General features: G+C 41.2%; 1 protein-coding gene across 8 annotated transcripts in view; it reads right to left on the reverse strand.

Moving 5' to 3' along the window:
- Nucleotides 1–20,073, reverse strand: part of LOC109865600 (double-stranded RNA-specific editase 1-like) — a 183,011-nt gene that overhangs the window by 96,640 nt on the left and 66,298 nt on the right. For 5 of the 8 annotated variants that reach the window (XM_031793961.1, XM_031793949.1, XM_031793965.1 and 2 more), the window contains exon 3: nt 19,854–19,906. The exons of 2 other annotated variants lie outside the window; for them this stretch is intronic. The gene's annotated coding sequence lies outside the window, so the exon portion shown is untranslated. Of the gene's footprint in view, nt 1–1,977; nt 2,056–19,853; nt 19,907–20,073 lie in introns of those variants that run through there. One more of the 8 variants, XM_031793957.1, reaches the window with a different exon arrangement.

Raw genomic sequence — 20,073 nt, forward strand, 5'->3', positions numbered from 1 at the left:
AGAGAGACGTTCTCTATAATTTCCCTTAAGCATCTCATCAGTTTGCCTAAGAAGGTATAATCAATCCATGTGGAACCTCTGCAGGCTGTCTGGGGTGTGCACGTGTGCAGGTGAGAGAGACTCACCATCATTGAAGGCCACTAAAACCGACAGCGGCAAATAATCTACCCACAATGCCTTGGCTTGTGTAAGATCAGAGGTTGTCGCCAAGGGCTCCAAATTACCTCCTCACATATGCTCCTCTTCTGCACAGATATGCCCCTGACACACAGTTGTGTATTATTATACTTGTGAGGACTTTTTGGGGACCAACATTTGATTCCCATTAAAAATCCTATTTTCAAAAACCCTAAACCTAACCCTAACTCATAAACCTAACGTCTAACGTGACACCTAAGTTTAAAATAGCCTTTTTCCTTTTAAGGACTGGCCAAATTCTCATTGGTTTACTATTCTTGTGAAGACTTCTGGTCCTCACAAGTATAGTAAAACAAAAACACACACACCACCGTTTTCATTTCAGACACGATGTTTGCAGTGACAAAAAGCCTCGCAGCTCCACGTCAAAGAACTGCGCAAATCCATAGCCCTCACTACACAGCCTTTCAGATCAAAGCAGGATTTCCAGTCACCCCACAGTGGCTTTGAAGCCTCCTCTCACACACACTATATACAGGTAACGGACAAAATCAAATAAATACCAACATCTTGTCTTAATAGGGCGTTGGGCCACCACGAGCCAGAACAGCTTCACTGCACCTTGGCATAGATTCTACACGTGTCAGGAACTCTATTGAAGGGATGTGACACTATTCTTCCACAAGAAATTACATAATTTGGTGTTTTGTTGGTGGTCTCATGCAATGCTCTAGAATTGTTTAGATCTGGTGACAGACGGCAGCCATGGCATGTGGTTTACATTGTTTTCATGCTGATCAAACCATTCAGTGACCACACAGTACTCCGTGGATGGGGGCATCGTCATCCTATCTCAGCATGGCCAAAATAATGACCCTAAGCATGATGGGATGTTAATTGCTTAATTACCTCAGGAACCACACGTGTGGAAACACCTGCTGTCAATATACTTTGTATTCCTCATTTACTCGTGTTTATCATTTTGGCAGTTACCTGTATCTACACAAACCAGGGTTTTCATTAGGAAAATGTAACGCTTGAAAAATGGTGACCGGGAAGATTTTAATGCATTGGGTGCATAACCCATTAGGGCATCCACCCAAGGTGTGCAGAATGACAGAAATCCAATTTAGATTATGGTAATGCTTCTTAAAGATGTGATCTGCAGAAATCACTCCACCATTTCCTGGTTGCTAAAATTATAATAGTTTGCCTAATTTAAAAGTAAAGCGTAGAGAATCATTGTACCATCTAAACCGCTGTAAAATACAATATTTTTGTTATGGAAAAGTTATTTTCAGCTGGTGTACAAAACCAAAAGTAATACGCAAAAACTAAACTTGAGAACGGCAGTCAGAAATAGCGCACATAGAACAGATGTATTGCTTCTTAGACTTGAATTCAATGACAGATGTATAACATACCATTCAATGTGAATTTGGTCGGGTCGCCCAAAAAGCTAAATATTGGAGCTTTAACAGAACATGCAACTGATGTAATGAAGCAGCCAATAAAACGTAATTTTCAAACATTATCCAAAATACAATACGTGGGAAAACACCATTCTAAACAGTGTACCTGATAGCGGTTCCATATGTGAATATGACAATCTCGTGTTAGAAAGAGAGGGAATCAAAATATGCAACAGTTCGGATGGGTTGCTAATTTGACTAGGATTGTAAATTTGGCTTTTGGACAACGAAAGAAAGTTGATATGAAAAGCAAAAGAACAGGAGAGAAATAGCGGTGGGCCAATAGGGAAGTAAATGGAAATACATTGGCCAAAATTATATAATTACTCTGGTCTATAAATAAATAAAATAATAAAAAATACTTCACCAGAAAGCATGATTTAGCCAGATAGGAATTGAGGATCATTAGCTTCTTTAAAAAAAACAGCTGTGGATTGTTTCAAATCACAAGCTCATAGGACTATGCCTATTTGGGAAGCCCGCAATTTGGGCAGCGAGCGTTGAAATAGACCTGGCTGATTATAGACCTGGCTGATTGAGTTGTGGCTGTCAGTGAAAGGCATCTAAAATATGTGTATAGTTAATGTGTCTTGAGTATAATTTAAAATGTTGAGACATGGAAGGGGTGTGTGGCGAAGATATAGGCGAGTCTCTCCAGAATGGCTTCCCCCAATTCTTGCGCATTCATTGTGTGAATGGTTTTTCCCTTTGAATTTTTATTTTTAACAATCCACATTACATATGTTACCAGTAGTAAATGTATCGTTAATCCCAGTCATTTGGTTACATTAATACATGTATTAATTAGTTATTTACAGTTTTCATTCTCGGAGTGTTAACGTTGTGAACTCCGCTTATAAAAGGGTCTTAGATTCATTGTTCTTTCTCTTTTTTTGTTCCGGAACTGCTGTGGTGAGAATTTCTTACGCTCTCCACCCCATGGACTTTTGGGACATGACCTTTCAGGTATGATCTCTTTCGCTCTGTGATCATGCTTAGAATAATACTCGATTAAAATGTCAGTATTGCCTTGTAACTTAAGCTTCATGCCTTGTATGATAATCTATTAATTTGACAAAGTAATTAAAAACACATTTACAACTCCATTCTCAAACCATTTCTTCATTGCCTATTACTGTAACTCAACTATGGTGTTCTTGCACATGGCGAAATAATCTTTATGGAGTCAAATAAAAGTAGGCTCATTTCTTAGTGTTATTACGAATTGCATGTGATGTATTTCTAATATCATATACTGTATATTTCAGTCAGCAGCATACCACCATGCATCCCGCTGCTGGCTTGATTCTGAAGCTAAGCAGAGTTGGTCCTGGTTGATCCCTGGGTGGGTGACCAGATGCTGCTGGAAGTAGTGCAATGATTGGTCACATTGCCCTGTGTAGGGTGCAGTCTTTCCAATTGGACGTTGAAAGGTGTCCTGACTCTGTGGTCAATAAAGAGCTCATGGCACTTATCTTAAGATTAGTTAGTGATTAGTGTTAACCCCAGTGTCCTGGCTAAATTCCCAATCTGCCCCTCATATCATCATGGGCACGCAATCACCCCCAGCATCCAATTGGCTCATTCATCCCCCATCTGTCACTATTCCCCAGGTCGTTGCTGTAAATGAGCGTGTTCTCAGTCAATTTACCTGGTAAAATAAGGGTTAATAAAATATATACAATAAATATTACTACCTGTGCATGCAATTAAGTACCTGGCCTGCCGCGTGGAAATGTAAAAAATTTAAACACTTTCTTACACCTATTGCAAATAATATATTAAAACTATTTGAAAGATCTTAACAATCTCACCCTCGAAAATCATCAATGTTCCATGTGAAAGCAAAGTAAGTTCTTGACCTACTGCTGCATTGGCCTATGCGCTCATTTCTTTAGCCGCAAATGGAATATCAACGTGTCCATATGGCAGAGGCTGGTGATCTTGCATTCGTTGACTTAACATTTCGATAAAATCTTAATTACAATGAATGACTCACCACATGACAATGACTTTGAGAAAAGAAAACGTTATTGGAATGAAACTATTTCATTAAAATGTGGATATGAAAATCATAACTGGCATGCAGAACGGTAGAATAAATTGTAAGGATCCCCAAACTTGACACTCACACGACCCCTACGAAGTCTTTTAAAAAGTAATTCCCTCCACGTTGCCATGGTCGGATTTTGCCTGAAGCAAGGTAAGCCTCGTAATATGAAATAAAACATTCAGGTTTCAAACAATTAAGTATGTTTCCCAAATGTATACTGCCTCCAGCACACATTCTAAGGTGGGGGATGACGCACTAATAGCCTGTCGCCTGCACTTGAATGGTGAACTGGAGGCATGCTTCAATTACCAGTTGCACCAAAACACACAATTGTACTGAGAATTGTTGCGCAATGAATTGGTTTATACTCCAGCAGCAACCAGCTGACGGGCTGCAAGAGAAATCCCGCTTAAAATAGGCTCTATATGCATGTGATAGTTGTAAATAAGGTACAAGACTAAAGAAAATACACAGGCCAATTTCATTCCACTAAATTAAGCAAATTGACCTATAGACCGATAAGCACGACGATCAAATGTATCTACATAGACTGGTATATACATTTAAAAAAAATAAACATTGCGCACTGCGATTTGTTTTCTCCCAGTCATTTTGGCAACAATTGTATTTATTTTTATTTCATTTTTATAAGTAAAAAGCCAACATAAACCCTGAAATACACACGGACACACTCACATCTACGCAATGCTCCATAATGGAGAAAAAAAAAACACGTCTTGAAATGTTTGCAAATTTAACACAAAATTTTAAAAAATGCAATAAACATAAGTATTCAGACCCTTTACTCAGTATTTTGTTGAAGCCCATTTGGCAGTGGATTACAGCCTCGAGTCTTCTCGGGTATGACACTAGATGCTTGTCACACCTGTTTTTGTGGAATTTCTCCCATTTCTCCCATCTTCACTGCAGATCCTTTCAGGTCTCTCCAGAGATGTTCAATAGGGTTCAAGTCCTTGAGAGTCCCAGCCAGAGCCCGGACATTCAGAGACTTGTCCCGAAGCCACTCTATTGTCATGGTTGTGTGCTTCAGGTCATTGTCCTGTTGGAAGGTGAACCTTCACCCTAGTCTGAGGTCCTCAGCTCTCTGGAGCAGGTTTTCATCAAGGATATGTGTACCTTGCTTTATTCAGTTTTCCCTCAATCCTGACTAGTCTCCCAGCCTATTGATGAAAAACATCCCCACAGCATGATGCTGTCACCACACTTCACTGTAGGAATGGGGTCAAGTTTCCTCCAGACGTGACACTTGGCATTCAGGCCAAAGTGTTCAATCTTGGTTTCATCAGACCAGAGAATCTTGTTTCTCGTGGTATGAGAATCCTTTAGGTGCATTTTGGCAAACTCCAAGTGGCATAAAGGCCTGATTGGTAGAGTGCTGCAGAGATGGTTGTCAGTCTGGAAGGTTCTCCCATCTCCACATAGGAACTCTAGAGCTCTGTCAGAGTGACCATTGGGTTCTTGGTCACCTCTTTGACAAAGGCCCTTCTCCCCAGATTGCTCAGTGTGGCCGGGCAGCCAGCTCTAGCAAAAGTCTTTGTGGCTCCAAACTTCTTTTAAGAAGGATGGCGAGCACTGTGTTCTTGGGGACCTTCAATGCTGTATACATTCTTTTCACCTGAGTGGGTTGATTCACTGATGTGGTCATCCTGTCTGGGTTGGCGCCCCCCCTTGGGTTGTGCCATGGCGGAGAACTTTGCAGGCTATACTCAGCCTGGTCTCAGGATGGTAAGTTGGTGGTTGAAGATATCCCTCTAGTGGTGTGGGGGCTGTGCTTTGGAAAAGTGGGTGGGGTTATATCCTTCCTGTTTGGCCCTGTCCGGGTGTGTCCTCGGATGGGGCCACAGTGTCTCCTGACCCCTCCTGTCTCAGCCTCCAGTATTTATGCTGCAGTAGTTTGTGTCGGGGGGCTAGGGTCAGTTTGTTATATCTGGAGTACTTCTTCTGTCCTATTCGGTGTCCTGTGTAAATCTAAGTGTGCGTTCTCTAATTCTCTCCTTCTCTCTTTCTTTCTCTCTCTCGGAGGACCTGAGCCCTAGGACCATGCCCCAGGACTACCTGACATGACTCCTTGCTGTCCCCAGTCCATCTGACCGTGCTGCTGCTCCAGTTTCAACTGTTCTGCCTTATTATTATACGACCATGCTTGTCATTTATGAACATTTGAACATCTTGGCCATGTTCTGTTATAATCTCCACCCGGCACAGCCAGAAGAGGACTGGCCCCCCCACATAGCCTGGTTCCTCTCTAGGTTTCTTCCTAGGTTTTGGCCTTTCTAGGGAGTTTTTCCCTAGCCACCGTGCTTCGACACCTGCATTGCTTGCTGTTTGGGGATTTAGGCTGGGTTTCTGTACAGCACTTTGAGATATCAGCTAATGTACGAAGGGCTATATAAATAAATTTGATTTGAGGTACCCTTCCCCAGATCTGTGACTCGACCCAATCCTGTCTCGGAGATCTATGGACAATTTCTTCAACCTTATGGCTTGGTTTTTGCACTGACCTAGACTGTGAACTGTGGGACTTTATACAGACAGGGGTGTGCCTTTCCAAATCATGTCCAATCTATTGAATTTACCACAGGTGGACTCCAAGTTGGGAAAAAAACATCTTAAGGATGATCAATGGAAACATGACAAAGCGTAAACAGGTTTTTAGCATTTTTTTCAAATTTGTAAAAAATAAACATACCTTATGTATTCAGACCCTTTGCTATGAGACTCGAAATTGAGCTCAGGTGTATGCTGGGTCTCGTAGCAAAGGGTCTGAATACATAAGGTATGTTAATTTTTTACAAATTTGGAAAAAAAATCTAAACCTGTTTTTGCTTTGTCATTATAGGGTATTGTGTAGATTAATGAGGAAGAAAAGTACATTCATCTATTTTAGAATAAGGCTATAACATAACAAAAATATGGAAAAAGTCAAGGGATCTGAATACGTTGAACGTTTTCATGCCTTGAAATCACTAGTGCTCCTGGTAGACGTTACCCTGATGATCTAGAATCAGTTTACCATCCACTATCCACTAGTGATTTCAAGGCATGAAAACGTTCAACGTATTCAGATCCCTTGACTTTTTCCATATTTTTGTTATGTTATAGCCTTATTCTAAAATAGATGAATGTACTTTTCTTCCTCATTAATCTACACAATACACTATAATGACAATGCAAAAACAGGTTTAGAATTTTTTTTCAAATTTGTAAAAAATTAACATACCTTATGTATTCAGACCCTTTGCTACGAGACCCAGCATACACCTGAGCTCAATTTCGAGTCTCATAGCAAAGGGTCTGAATACATAAGGTATGTTTATTTTTTACAAATTTGAAAAAAATGCTAAAAACCTGTTTACGCTTTGTCATGTCCTGGGGCATTCACTCCCAACATGCAATACTGAACTTACATCGGGGAAACTTCATAATTCTTTGGAACAAGCACACACACAGGAATAAGCACAGAGTGTGAAAGCTTGGCAGGTGTCTGTCAGTCACGTGCAAGTATGCGCACACACACACGACTAAGAGCCTGGCATTTATACCAAATCAGTGCATAGTTGTAGTGTGGTCCCCAGGGATCACGATCCACCAGTGCAGTGCCAACAGCCTATGAGATGTGCATCCTGAGCCATCCCATATATCAATGAGTGATCTAATATCATGGTACATGTTTTCACATTCACAGACCAAGTGCATGCATGAGTGTGTATGCGTGTGCTTGTATTCATGTGTGTTGCAGCACAACCACACGAAGATCGATACATCAACATGAGTAGCCCTGAAAGGTGGCTTACATTATCCCTGTGTTCACTTAAGAGCCTATATACTCCCACTTCATTATCAATACAAATTTATACACTCATATCTCATGGATAATGTATGAAGAGTGCTCTTTCCAATACAGTGAACTCCTCTTACAGGAGTCAGCAGAGTGCACTGTACTGCCTAATAGAGCAGAGGCAGGCTTGCAGAAGGGCACTGTTCGCTTCCCTGAGGCTGTGTGGTCAGTCAGAAGTGACTTCACCCACTGCAGTTAACTGTTCCAAGCATTTCCCCCTACCGCAACAGTGCTAGGGAGATGCATAGAGTGAGAGAGAACAGAGTGAGAGATGAGAAAATGAGAAACAATCCGCTGAATAGGCGGTGGCGACGGAAACAATAGCTTGATTGCGGAGGCACTGCTTTGACGTGAACAGAAAATGAGGTCATGTTGCTGGGGCTCTTTTTGTATTAGTCACCAGTGCCTTTTTTTAGCCTAGTGGGCAGCTATGGCGGCTGGCCATCCACTGGGACCAGGGCTTGGGTTAGCGGCTAATGTGCTTCGCGGAAGCTCCGGGCCGTGTGGTGCATCACCTGGGGCACTCTCTCTTGCTTTCAACCTCCCCGCTCTTCATGTATTGCTCCTGGATACTCTGTGGCAGGGTTGTCAGGCATACGGCCCCGAGGGCAGTTAGAGTTTTTAAAAAACTTTTTAATAAACATAAAATAAAAAGCTAGACAGTCAATGAGCGTCTGAATATCGAGGACCATTTTTGGAAAATGAAAAATGGAGACATTAAATACACTGCCTTCGGAAACAATTCATAACCCTTAACTGAAACCAAACTTTGTTGTGTTACAGCCGGAATTTAAAATGGATTACATATATATTTGTTCTTACCGATCTACAAACAATATCACATAATGACAAAGTGAAAAAACGTATAGACATATTTTCAAATTGATTGAAAATTATAAATATATATATATATTTTTTTACATAACATCACAGAGTACTTCATATTTTCAAGCATGGTGGTGACTGGATCATTTTATGGGTAGGCTGGTCATCGGCAAGGACTAGGAAGTTGTTTTTGGATAGGAAAACAGGAAAACCTGGTTCAGTCTGCTTTCCAACAGACATTGGGAGACAAATTCACCTTTCAGCAGGACAATAACCTAAACACAAGGCCAAATATACACTGGAATTGCTTTACCAAGATAACCTGAGTGGCCTAGTTATAGTTTGGACTTAAATCAGCTTGAAAATGTAATGGCAAAAATGGAAAATGTCTGTCTAGCAATGATCAACAACCAACTTGACAGAGCTTGAACATTTTTTAAAAGAATAATGTGCAAATATTGTACAATCCAGGTGTGCAGCGCTTTTAGAGACTTACCCAGAAAGAGTCACAGCTGTAATCGCTGCCAAATGTGATTCTAACATGTATTGACTAAGGGGGGTGAAAATTATGTAAGAGAGATTTCATTTTCAATAAATGTGCAAAAATGTCTAAAAACACATTTTCACTTTGGCATTTTACGATATTGGGTGTAGATATATTTTTTTTAATCCATTTTGAATTCAGGCTGTAACAAGTCAAGGGGTATGAATACTTTGAAGGCACTATTGGCTATCTAAAACAAAAAGGTGTTGAATACTTGACTCGAGACATTTCAGCATTGTTTTTTGGTGTTGAGAAACATCATTTCACTTTGACATTGTGGGGTATTGTGTGTAGGCCAGTGACACAAAACCTCAATTTTATCCATTTTAAATTCAGGCTTTAACATGTGTAAAAAGTCAATGGGTGTGAATGCTTTCTGAAGCCACTGTAGGGCAGAGAGAAATAGGAGGAACACAATAGAGGGAATGATTAATGGAAATAAATGTGTTTAAACACCAAAAATGTAATGACATTTGGCAATTGTCATTATGCCTACACTTGTAGCCTGAATTGATCCATGAATTAACGCTGTCCGTGGGTTTGTCTCGACAAGTCAACGCTACCTTAGTTCATATTTTTGTTGCTGGACCAAATAAGAACCTGTGGAGAAGGTGGTATGTGTTTGACTGTGTTTGGTAGCCAGCAGATGTGGGTGGACGTCTGTGTGCCCACGCAAGGGTTTCCGTTAGCCGGTAAATGTCGGCTTTTGGAATCCCTTCCTTTTCTTTTTTTTGGCCAATAAATAAAATTGTTGTACCACAATAAAAAAAAAATATAGAACTTCATTGTAAAATAATGCGTTTTATTCATTAATGGAAATACCAGTCAATGTGTTCCAACTTCAAAGGCAAATAAAGTGCCTTCAGAAAGTATACACACTAGGGATGCACAATATATCAGTGGACATATCGGAATCGGCCGATAGTAGCTAAAACCAATGTTAAAATTTTGCGCTACTCGTGCTACACAGCATTCCTAACCTAGCATTCAACAAGTCGAGCAGTCATTTGAAAGAGTAACAGAATTTCAGCGAGACAACTCAAAAAGGCAAAACCCATTAAAGCCAATATTTCACCAACTGGTCAAGCACCGGTACACTACAAAGTGCGCTATTTTTCAGAAGTTGCCCTTTTTTTTTTTTTACCTTTATTTAACCAGGCAAGTCATTTAAGAACAAATTCTTATTTTCAATGACGGCCTAGGAACAGTGGGTTAACTGCCTGTTCAGGGGCAGAACGCCAGATTTGTACCTTGTCAGCTCGGGGGTTTGAACTTGCAACCTTCCGGCTACTAGTCCAACGCTCTAACCACTAGGCTACCCTGCTGCCCTACCGGAGTTACACAGTAAGTGTCACTGCTATTATCTTCATGACATACATACAATGGAACGCCGTTTTGGTCTTTGCATGTCAAAAAAGATACAGTAGCACTGTAAAAGCTGTATAAAAAAAATCTGCAAACAAGCAAACACCGAACGTTGTGTTTGCAATACCGCGTTGGTAATAAAGCATCACTTGTTAGACCGCAACTTCTGGGGTAGCTAGCTATAGCTTGGTACCCAGCTAGCACCAATACAACCAGCCTGAAAACAATGACCTGTAGAAACTGCAGTCATTTTCATTATTCTTAGCAATGATTTATGAATCCTTGTGAGTAAGTATTAGCTAGGTTGCCACTTGTTGTTTGCCTATTGAAATTGAACTTCAGTTCATGAAAATAAATAGCTAGCCAGCTACTTAACCATGTTGCCAAAGATAACGTTATAAGCAGCCAGCTAGCTGGCTAGTGAGGCTCGACTGGATATGTTGTGAAGCTAGCCACAATAAGGATTAGGCACAGTAGTGGAATTTGCGGTTTGCCTTCAAAATAAAAGTATGTCATTAACAGTGAGGCAAATGAATACAAATAGTAGAATTATGCCATACTTTTATTTTGAAGGCTACCCGCAAAGTCCACTATTGTGGCTAATTCTTATTGTGACTAGCTTAATGGTCCGACCACCATTAAACAAATAAGAACAGTTTTATAAATTAGGGTTATTTTAGATGACAGCTAGCAATATAGTTAGCAAGCTAAGTATAGCTACTGAAACAGATTGTCGTTTTGCCATGTTTTTGGGGAAGAACTACATTGTTTGAGTCTATGAGCTAGCTAGCTTTTTTTTTAATGACCAGCACTGTAGGTGTGTGAGACAACTTTACCAGCATCATAGCATACATAGATGAATCATTGTGAGTGACAGTGTAATGAATGTGTAATCAGTCATATTCAGGTCCTGATAGGTCAACAAGCTTATTTGACGTGCATCTTTTTTGACACGCAAAGACCCAAACAGCGTTCCATAGAAAACCTGGTTGAGAATGAAACGACTGAACAAATGAAAACAGCACAGCAAGTAAGTGAAAGAAATAGGTTTTGATTATGTTTTACTGGTAATGGGGACATATGTAAATGCCAACAAAATACATTTTTGTCAGTGTGGTGTGTGTGTAACCTTTATTTAACTAAGCAAGTCAGTTAAGAACAAATTCTTATTTACAATGATGGCCCGGACAATGCTGGGCCAATTGTGCGCCGCCCTATGGGACTCCCAATCACGACCGGATGTGATACAGTCTAGATTTGAATCAGGGACTGTAGTGACGCCTCTTGCACTGAGATGCAGTGCCTTAGACCGCTGCATCCATGTGTGTATGTTAACTATTTAACTGTACTAGAATGCTTAAAAGGCTGCAACATTTTTTAATATCAGTATCGTTTTCTGGGGCAAGAAAATATTGGATATTGGTATCCGCCAAAAATGTCATATCGGTGCATCACTAATATACACGGATCTCTCATCTTTTTAAGTGGGAGAACTTGCACAATTGGTGGCTAACTAAATACTTTTTTGCCCCACTGTATACATTATTCTTTGTCATTATGGGGTATTGTGTGTAGATTGATGAGGGGGGAAAAACAAACAATTTAATACATTTTAGAATAAGGCTGTAACCTAACAAAATGTGGATAAAGTCAAGGGGTCTGAATACTTTCCGAAGGCACTGTATGCTTCGTAGGCTAATAAATGCTCAAGCTGCTTGGAAATTAGTGTCGGGTGTGTGCGTTTCTATTTATACTCGCACAACAGACGCAAGGTCCTCATAGGGGACTTCAGCAAAGTGTACTCTGACTGGGAAAAATGGGGAAGATTGTGTCGATTATCTCCATTTCCAGTGTGCCTGCCGAAAGGTGATTCTTTCTCCAAAACAGAGCAGACAAGCCTCAAGACATCTTCCGTTTCTTGAGGACAAAGTAACAAAGCTGATGCGCATTGCAAGCTGCTCCAAGGAGTTGGACAGTTTTAACTACCCAACAGCAGCGGCTCACTTTGAGCAGGCCAAGATCCTCCTCAAACACAAGTCACTTCACCCCTACCTCAACTAACCTGTACCCCTAACACATTGACTCGGTACCAGTACCACCTGTATATAGCCTCGTTATTGTTATTTTGTGTTATTTTTATTAATTCTTTTTTTTGTTGAAAATATTTTCTTAACTCTTTCTTGAGTTTCTCTTTCTTGTTGGTTAAGGGCTTGTAAGTAAGCAGTTCATGGTATGGTCTACACATAAAGTTAGAGTTTTTAAAGTTTTAATTGAAATTAGAGGATCATTTTTGTGTTTGTCAGGCCTGGTCCTAGCAGTTCTGCTGCCGCCCTAGGAAAGATCAACATAGTGTCATGTATAATATAACCTGCTGCATAAATTCTCCTAACCTGCAACAAAGTCAAATCTGACATTCATTTGACAAAAGCTGGATCCCTTCTAGCCATAACCCGCCAGTCCTGGTGTTAGACAGTCAAATTAAAATGTTCATGCCTAGGCTAAATTTAAATTAGAGGCCTAGATAGTGTTTGAAAACAGCTGTGTTTTGTTATTTATTAAAATGTTCATACAAATAGTCTAGAGGACAGATCTTTAGCAAATTATATTACACAAGTATAATATTTTTTAGTTGTGTTTTACCGTATAGGCGGCTGTTCTTCTAGGCTAAATGTAAAAAATTAAAATAAATGATTAATAGCTGGGATGACCCTGCAAACGGTAATGTTTTGCTTCTCAATAAAACCGGTCACGTTGGTATAAGAACATTCAACTTTATTTTATTAAACTTCACAGGCTAATTTGTATTCTGGTAAAAATGCATTACAATAATCTAAAATGGATTTTGAGCACCTTGGGTGGACACCATAATGCATTACGCATCTAATGCATATGTATGTCGGGTAAATTTGTCAAATGTCGGGTAAATTAAAATCTTACCGGTCACGTTGTCCAGCGCCAAATTTTCTAAACGGAAACACTGGCCCGTGCGTGCATGCATTTGTCCATGTGTAATCATCTCCCGTAGGGAACAATCTGTTGCAGTGTTTAATTTTGATCCCGTTAAACGTTAAAATCACCTGTTAAAAGCTGCAATCCCTTTCTAGTTTGAGGTTAGTACTATCAAAACAACACAACATAGTGTTGCCAACTTAGAGACTTTGTCGCTAAATTTGGCACAGTTTCAGACCCTCCAGCGACTTGTATTGGTAAAAGAGTATAGCAACAAACGTAGCTACTTTTTAAGGCTGCCTCTGCGACTTTTGGTTGATTTAGCAACTTCCCTGTTTGCGTTGACCGCTCGGCTGAGCTCAGCTGTGCTGCTCTGCAGTCTGCTCCCCCTCCACGGCTCAGCTTCCTCCGGCTGCTGCCTGTGTGTGCACCCGTCATTTGCGCCCCTCTCCGCTCCTTCCCCTGCCCCTCTCCGCTCCCTCCCCTGCCCCTCTCCGCTCTAACCTCTAGGTCCTCTCCCCAATGCTGAAGCGAGTGAAGTTATTACATTGGTTGGTTCCTTGTTAAATGACACCACAGCTCCCCAATAAATAACAATACATAAATAAAATATTTTCTAAAACATGATACGTTTTTTGTATGCTGCTTAATTATTTAATATCGGTTCCTCCTTCAAACATTCTATTTAGTTTTGTTTTGTAGAATTGCTCATTGCATGAGCGTGAGGGACAGCATACACATAAATTATATATTAATGTTATGACGAAATGATCATCGAGCGACGAATGGAGCAACCAAAAGCAACTTTCCTTGAAAAATATTTTGCAACACTAACAACATGTTTTTAACTCACACACACACACACACGTATGACAGCACCGTCTGGCCCCAAGTCATGCTGTCACCATCTCCCCCAGTGCACAGCAATCTTTCGTCTGAACTCGCCTTCTGTCTTTTTCATCCCCTCTCACTCTGTCTTCTCCCTTTCTTTTCCCCTCAACGTCTGTCTAAAACACACATTCTTTCACAAAAACGATTTTCTTCCAAATAGCACTACCAATATCACTCATGACAAAAACCTGTGGATGTAATGATAAAAATAATAATTTATTGACATACTAATCAAAACCAAGGGTTAGTATCAAAAAATGGCAAAAACCATAATGCCACAACCCTGTCCTACACGATGTGTACTCTGTTGTGCCACTGCCAACATATGACAGGTTTGGGATCATTGTGAGACTTGAACACCAGGTTGAGAGAGAGCCGGCTGTGATTTGTATTGGCCTGACATGGGTTCCGGCAGGGACAGATTGCATTGGGCTATCCCTGCTGTGCTTGACATTCTGCTAGCCTGGCTAGCGGTGAGCACGTCCTTGGCTGCCCTTTCTGGTAACTGGTGATGTAGTGACAGGACACGGTGACTGGATGTGGAGACGAGAGGGGGTGGTAGGGTTTAGGGAGTGGGCTGAAAAGCTCCATAAGGCAGCGGTTCCCAACCTTTTCTGTCCTGGGGACCACCAAAAGCTTGAGGACAGGTTGGAAACCACTGCTCCAAGGGAGAGATACCTGGAGTAGGAGAGGACACGCCAAGCTTAAAAGACACATTGTTTATGTAAAGTGCCTTCGGAAAGTATTCAGACCCCTGGACGTTTTCAACATTTAGGTTACAGACATTCTAAAATGTATTGACGTTTTTTTTACTCAATCCATAATAACAAAGCAGAAACAGGTTTAGAAGTTTGGGCAAATTTTAAAAATCGGGAAGAAACATTTGCATAAGTATTCAGACTATTTACTCAGTACTTTGTTGAAGCACCTTCAGCAGTGATTATAGCCCCATGTCTTCTTGGGTATGATGCTACAAATCTTGGCACACCTGCATTTGGGGAGTTTCTTCCTGTCTTCTCTGCAGATCCTCTCAAGCTCTGTCAGGTTGGATGGGGAGCGTTGCTGCACAACTATTTTCTGGTCTCTCCAGAGATGTTCGATCGGGATCAATTCCGGGATCTGGCTGGGCTACTCAAGGACATTCAGAGACATGTCCCCACCTGCGTTGTCTTGGCTGTGTGCTTAGGGTCATTGTCCTGTTGGATGGTTGAACCTTCGCCCCAGTCTGAGGTCTTGAGCGCTATGGAGTAGGTTTTCATCATGGATCTCTCCCTCGATCCTGACTAGTCTCCCAGTCCCTGCCGCTGAAAAAGATCCCCAAAGCATGATGCTACCGCTTCACCATAGGGATGGTGCCAGGCTTCCTCCAGAACATTGAGGTGAAAGTGTTCAATCTTGGTTTCATCAGACCAGAGAATCTTGTTTCTCGTGGTCTGAGAGGCTGTAGGTGCCTTTTGGCAAACTCCAAGCGGGCTGTCATGTGCCTTTTACTGAGGAGTGGCTTCTGTCTGGCCACTCTACCATAAAAGCCTAATTGGTGGAGTGCTGCAGAGATCGTTGTCCTTCTGGAAGGTTCTCCCATCTCCACAGAGGAACTCTAGAGCTCTGTCAGAGTGACCATCGGGTTCTTGGTCACCTCCCTGACCAAGGCCCTTCTCCCCCGATTGCACAGTTTGGTCGGGTGTCCAGCTCTAGGAAGAGTCTTGGTGGTTCCAAACTTCTTCCATTTAAGAATGATGGAGGCCACTGTGTTCTTGGGGACCTTCAATGCTGCAGAAATGTTCTGGTACCCTTCCCCAGATCTTTGCCTCAACACAATGGGGCGGCAGGGTAGCCTAGTGGTTAGAGCGTTGGATTAGTAACCGGAAGGTTGCAAGTTCAAACCCAGAGCTGACAAGGTACAAATCTGTCGTTCTGCCCTTGAACAGGCAGTTAACCCACTGTTCCTAGGCCGTCATTGAAAATAAAAAATTGTTCTTAAATGACTTGCCTAGTTAAATAAAGGTAAAAAAATTTAAATAAATAAACAATCATGTCTCGGAGCTCTACGGACAATTCCTTCAACCTCATGGCTTGGTTTTTGCTCTGACATGCACTGTGAACTGTGGGATCTTATATAGACAGGTGTGCCTTTCCAAATCATGTCCAAATCAATTGAATTTACCACAGGTGGGCTCTAACCAAGTTGTAGAAACATCTTAAGGATGATCAATGGAAACTAGATGCAGCTGAGCTCAATTAAGAGTCTCATTTAAGGTATGTTTTTTATTTTGTAATAAATCTGCAAAAATCTCTAAAAACATATTTTTGCTTTGTCATTAGGGGTATTGTGTTTAGATTGAGGATTTTTTTATTAATGCGTTACGGCCTTATTCTAAAATGTAACAGAATGTGGAAAAAGTCAAGGGGTCTGAATACTTTCCGAAGTCACTATCTACTGTACATCAGAGCAAATTCCAGTCCGGATTGGCTTGAGCAGTCTTTTTTGGTTTCTACCTCGTAGATAATTTCAATAAGGAGTGTTCTGGACTAGATTGACCGATTCATCAGAATTTCAAGTCATTTTTAGTAGACGATTATGGCCGATTACATTGCACTACATGAAGAGACTACGTGGGAGGTTGACTACCTGTTAAGAGAGTGCAGCAAGGAGCCAAGGTAAGTTGCTAGCTAGCATTAAACGTATCTTATAAAAATCAATCTTAACATAATCACTAGTTAACTACACATGGTTGATGATATTACTAGTTTATCTTGCTTGTCCTTAACATAATCACTAGTTAACTACACATGGTTGATGATATTACTAGTTTATCTTGCTTGCCAGAATCGAGGCGGTGTCTTAATTTATCATCGAATCACAGCCTACTTCGACAAACGGGTGATGATTTAACAAGTGCATTCGCGAAAAAAGCACTGTCGTTGCACCAATGTGTACCTAACCATAAACATCAATGCCTTTATTAAAATTAATACAGAAGTATATATTTTTAAACCTGCATATTTAGTTAATATTGCCTGTTAATTTCTTTAACTAGGGAAATTGTGTCACTTCTCTTGCGTTCTGTGCAAGCAGAGTCAGGGTATATGCAGCAGTTTGTGCTGCCTGGCTCGTTGCGAACTGTGTGAAGACCATTTCTTCCTAACAAAGACCGTAAATAATTTGCCAGAATTGTACATAATTATGACATAACATTGAAGGTTGTGCAATGTAACAGCAATATTTAGACTTAGGGATGCCACCCGTTCTATAAAATATGGAACTGTTCCGTATTTCACTGAAAGAATAAACATTTTGTTTTTGAAATGATAGAAATACGAGCCTTAGGTCATTAATATGGTCAAATCCGGAAACTGTGTGATATATTATAATTAAGTCTATGACTTGATAGAGCAGTCTGATTGAGCGGTGGTAGGCAGCACCAGGTTCGTAGCATTCATTCAAACAGCACTTTCCTGCATTTGCCAGAAGCTCTTCGCTGTGCTTCAAGCATTGCACTGTTTATGGCTGCAAGCCTATCAACTCCCGAGATTAGGTTGGCAATACTATAGTGCCTATAAGAACATCCAAAAGTCAAAGGTATATGAAACACAAATGGTATAGAGATAAATAGTTCTATAATTCCTATAAACCTAAAACTTCTTACCTGGGAATAAAAGGAACCATCTTTCATATGTTCTCAGCAAGGAACTTAAACGTTAGCTTTTTTACGGCAAATATTGCACTTTTACTTTCTTTCCAAACACTTTGTTTTTGCATTAATTAAACCAAATTGTACATGTTTCATTATTTATTAGAGACTAAATTGATTTTATTGATGTATTATATTAAGTTAAAATAAAAGTATTCATTCAGTATTGTTGTAATTGTCAGTATTACAAATACATATATAAAAATCGGCATCTGCTTTTTTTGGTCCTCCAATAATCGGCATCGGCGTTGAAAAATCATAAAATCGGCCGACCTCTATTCTGGACACCTAGGACTGGAATTAAACAGCCCTGCTATACAGCCACACGTTTGCAGGCTTTACACACGCACATGCACATAAATGCCCTCACCAGTAGGGTTGGGTGATGTCTAGATGTTTATACCTTCATACCATTCCTGTACCATACCAGGTTAAACGGTATTACCGGCAGTGCATACAAAGAGGCGCTGTTTTTATCCAAATGTATAAAATACTAAAAATGACGTACTAGGGAATTCCCATAGAGGATTTTAACTAAATGCTAACAAGCACAAGCGAACAAACCAATGGCAAGGACAGACAACCAGTTCATAAAGTTTAACAAATATCTCAAAAGGGTACTCCCAGGATCCAGGAAGCGATCAATTATCTCTGCCGTAACCAAGAAGTGTTATCTTGCAAGCTAAACACTTAACTAGCAACTTAGCAAACCAAATGCATAGCTGTAGCCTTGAGCTGGAGAGTACTTATTTGGCACAACTTAGATAGTTCTAAGGTATTTAGCTGCCAAACATTAGTAGTGAATTTCAAATTTACTCAAGAGTAGTGTTTCTTTAAAACCACTGATATCCAAGAAACATTATTAGGAGAGCGCACAACCCGTGTAGAGGTGTAAGGGCATCAGATGGGGAAATGATATCCATCTCTACCTTCCATCCACACTCTCCCTCTCGGTCTCCCCTCTTCTTACTCTTGATAGAGAGGGGGATGAAAGGACACCATTTCCCTTCTTCCCCTGATGCCCCCACTCTCGCCAAGGTCAAATACATGCTCCATGTGATGCGTTAGCCTGACGACTCACATTAAATTCTTCCGCTGCTCTGACGCTACATACTTTAGTCAGACTGACATCATTTAAGTCATTTGTGGTCACGAGGGGCACAAAGGGCATGGTATTCTCAAACCGCCACCTTACCCAAATGTGTTTTGGCCCAACCCATCAGTTTCTGGTCCAATCAGACAGTCCCGAGTGGGTTCGAATTCGGAGAAGGGTCAGGGTCGTCAGACCCAGCCCCATTGCGGATTAGAAAGTAACGTCCATGGCCAGGGCGGTTGGCCAGAGCAAGGAGTCTGGGTAGCCAGACAAATGTGTGTAGTTTCTGCCGTAGGACGGGACACACTCCAGACCTCTATTCTCTCACACCGGAGAGCCTCCGACATTAAAAAAAAAAACACACCGAGTGTTTAAGGCCTACGAGTCACACTCGGGTGCATATCCACACGTGAGCGTAAAACACACACACAAAAATGGAGAGTAACCCAAGAATGGCATGTTATCATTACACGATCTGTTCTGGTACACACAGCTTGATTGCACTTGACGCAATGGAGCAATTGAGTGCAGGGTGCACGTCACAAACGCCGAGAGACAGGGATGTACCACACACACAACCGTGGTCAGCCATGATCGATCGAGTAAGGGTGTGATGGTGCATCGGCAGTGGAAACTATCACGGGGTGCAGTGGGGAAAACATGACCCAATCACAACCCCCTAAGGAAATTTAGGAGGGGGGGGGAGGATGTTTTGCAAAGTTGTTACTAGTTCTGTCCCAATAAACAGCAGGCACAACATGACATCCAAAGCACTTAACATTATCTGGGCGCTGTGATAGGAATACAAAAGTCTGTCGGTTTTGCAAAAGAGACATTATCTTGATGACACCACACTCTGTAAATAAAGGAGAGATAAAGATACTTCTAGGCAAGCCAACTCTTGAGCAGAGTGGGGTAAACACTGCCTACCCTAATCAGTGGTAGGATAAAATTATAAAAAAGTGGACCTACCGTGCAAAAGGGGTGAGAGCTGGAAGCTACTTCTCTGTAGTTCTCTGCTTTTACTGAGAGAAAGAGAGCGAGAGAGGGGAGGAGAGAGCGAGAGAGGGGAGGAGAGAGCGAGAGAGGGGAAGAGAGAGCGAGAGAGGGGAAGAGAGAGCGAGAGAGGGGAAGAGAGAGCGAGAGAGGGGAAGAGAGAGCGAGAGAGGGGAAGAGAGAGCAGGAGAGGGGA

The sequence above is a fragment of the Oncorhynchus kisutch genome, linkage group LG2, assembly GCF_002021735.2.
Source record: "Oncorhynchus kisutch isolate 150728-3 linkage group LG2, Okis_V2, whole genome shotgun sequence".
Classification (NCBI taxonomy): Eukaryota; Metazoa; Chordata; class Actinopteri; order Salmoniformes; family Salmonidae; genus Oncorhynchus; species Oncorhynchus kisutch.